Source organism: Mandrillus leucophaeus, unplaced genomic scaffold (assembly GCF_000951045.1).
Source record: "Mandrillus leucophaeus isolate KB7577 unplaced genomic scaffold, Mleu.le_1.0 Scaffold556, whole genome shotgun sequence".
In the NCBI taxonomy this organism is placed as follows: Eukaryota; Metazoa; Chordata; class Mammalia; order Primates; family Cercopithecidae; genus Mandrillus; species Mandrillus leucophaeus.
In genome coordinates, this window is record NW_012105986.1 from 270,371 (window position 1) to 273,685 (window position 3,315).

The following is a 3,315-nucleotide window of genomic DNA, read 5'->3' on the forward strand; positions in this document are numbered from 1 at the left end:
AAATTATATGTAATATATATTATATATATATTTGTATAGTAGGTATATATACTATGTGCCAGATACTGTGTAAGGTGCTTAAAAAAGCAAAACTCACTAACCTGTTTGTCTACTGAAAGAATTTGAAAGAACTACCAAAAATAAATATGATATTTCTGTTCTAAGAGTTAACCTCAGTATGAGGTGCCAACAGATAGTGAATGAATGAATATGCTATCTGGGACTACAGTGAAGTTTCAGTATCTCTAAGAGCCACTTCACTCTCAAATATGATCAAAGGTTGCCCAAGTGTCTGGATTTAACATTGGGTAGCAGAAGGTTGAGCAGTAAGATTAATATATTTTAACCACTCCAGCTTCATTTCGAAGCTTCCCAGACACAGCCCCAACACAAAGCCACAAACATAGCACTATCAAAAGTATTTATCCTTTCTCCCCACAACTTATGCAACTGCAATTTTTCCACTTTGTTTTGGTGGCCCTGTTTTGCTCCCAGGTCTCCCAACCAAGTAAGCTTTTAGTCACACTCAACTTCTCTCTCCCCTTTCCTTCCTGAATTCAATAAGCTACCAACAAATCTGCCGCGACCCACTCCAACAAGAAGCCCTCCCTCGGCAACCACAGTTCAGACCTCTATTGTTACAGCTCCCTGTCTCCTGGGGAATTCCAGCTGCAGGCGTTCCTTGGGGGCCCCGTGGAAAACTGGAAAGGAACTGTTGAAGCCTTTCACTGCCTGTTTTCCTGACTCCCATGGCCAGGGAGGGAGGGAGAAAGGGAGGGAACCCACGGCAAGTGCTTTTTACCAGTTCAGTGCCGCCGAGAACCGGGGCTTTCCCACAGGGCCGGGCCAGGTTCTAGGCAGAGAAGCGTCTGCATTCCGAGGCGCAGTCTGGGCTGGAGCCTGTCACCACCCTTCAAATCCCTTTGAAGCTGGGCAAAAATCCTGCCAACGCCAAGCTTCAGAGCTCCTCCGCTTAACCTGGGAGGGGCTGTTTCCTGCCTGCATTTCACAGCCTCTCACAGGAGGGAGGTGCAGCCATAATCATTTTACAGGACTCTCACTGTAGACACCAAAATCTAAAAACACAAGAGAAATAAGTTTTATACAAAATACCATGTCAGATGGACCAAGACCTATTTAATGCTGAAAAAGTATTCTACTCAGAGACCTATGATCATAATATATATACACACGCACACATACACACACACATATATATATACATGTAAACTAGAGACCCTTTTTCCTTAAAGTCATATTAAACATTCTCAGTTTCTTAAATAATTTCAGATCCTTCCCTACCTTCACTGTCCTTCTCTGAACGCAGTCTAGGTTGTTAATTTCCCTTAAAATATGATTCCCAGGAGGAAATGCAGGATGTCTGATGGAGCCTTACAGGTGAGCTTTTTGTCCCCAAATTGCAGCGTTTCCTTATATTGACCTGGGATAAAATCCTTACTTCTTTTTCACATGTATGCTCCCAAGTCAGAGTCTTCTGTTCTGGACTAAAGGAATTGGGTTTGAAAACTTTTTTTTGTATTTTTGTTTTTTAGGAGAATTAGAGAACATTAGAATGAGTCTGTAGAAATTGCTGGTACATATTTTCAAGTCATGAGTTATATAGCTCATTCATGGGCCATGAAATCAATTTAAGTAGGTCTCTGTTATGGACTAAATGTCTCCCAACTTCCAAATTCATATATTGAGGTCGTAATCCCCAATATGATGGCATTAAGATATGGGGTCTTTGGGAGGTAATTGGATCATGAGGGTAGAACCCTCATGAACGGTGTTAGTGCCCATATGAAAGAGACCCCAGAGAGCTCCCTTGCCTCTTCCACCATGGGAGGACTCAGTGAGAAAGTGCTATATTTCAACCAGGAAGCAGACCCTCACTAGACACTGAATCTTCTGGTACCTTGATCTTGGATTTCCCAACCTCTGGAGCTGTAAGAAATAAATGTTTGTTGTTTAAGCCACCCCAGTCTATGGTATATTTATTATATCAGCCTGAGCAGACTAAGACAGTCACACCCAGCTTTCTTTAAAAACTGAATACAGTAGAAAGTATCAGAGTGCATTGCACATATGAAAGACAGGTATTATTATGCAAAACTTATGTTTCAGATTTAGATACACAAGTATGTGTGTGTATAGATTATGACCATAATTGAGTTTTGGTCAAAAAATTTAAAAACCACTGATTCAGTTCAATCAGGAAATGGCAGTGTTCTATAATGGATAAGCATTTGTTTGAAATTTACAGTCAGAAAATCCCTGGTTTCTAGTCTGGGATCTCACCCGTAAGAACTGCATGACCCCAGGAGGTTATTTTCCTTCATTGAAACTCAGATCAGTTCCTCATCAATAAAATCAGATATCAACGGCACTTTCCTCAAAGAGTTATTGAGGAGAAACACATTATTACTCACTTCCTTTTACTGAGCACACGCCATGTACCAGGAAACATGGTGTCTTCACATGCACTATACTTCCTACCTTCACTACGACAATCCTCTGTATTATCATCCATCAAATGAAGGAACTGAGGCAGTCTGGTCCAGATGTACATACTTAACCATTCCACTACACAGGCTCTAAGTACACCATGTCTCTACAAATACAAAGATGCATTTGAAGTACTTAACACAATCAGTACTTAGTACGGACACAGAGGAGCCTTCAAAATTTAGCACCACTCTCAGGGAAGGCCCTCTGCAAGTTGAGGAATTCAAGTCAGAAGGTAGATTGATGCCCTGCTTCCTTCAGGAAAGTTTTGCTTATTCGGCTGTACCTAAACAATGTGATGAAGTTTGTCATAATGTTCATTGATACTCTAACCAGAGCTCCATATCTTGTTTAGGCCAAGCAACAAGCAGTTTGCCAGCTCGCTGTCCATGAGAAGCGCTGTGTGAGATGACATTGTAATAACCATCACAGGCACCATGATTACTGTTAGTATGGTCTGGGACAGATTCAGGTCTCCTCTTTCACCATCCAAATCTCTTTTTATTACTCCATTGAAGACACACCTATGCAGGTGCTTCCGCTCACTCTCACCTGGTCAATTTCATCCTGCTGAAAGATTTTAGAATCTTTACGGTATCATCCAAATGCACAACTCTCCCTTCTGGCTTTATGTCACCTGCACACCTGCTGAGCGTGTCTTCTGTGCCTTCACACTGATAGCAGTGTTCATCAAGAAAGAGCCAAGAGCAGGTCTGCTTTCCTTAGGACAATCCTGTGGCTCCCCTTCAGTGGCTGCTCACCTCGTCCTTATTGTGTTTGCCTCTCTTTCCTAAACCCTCACAAACC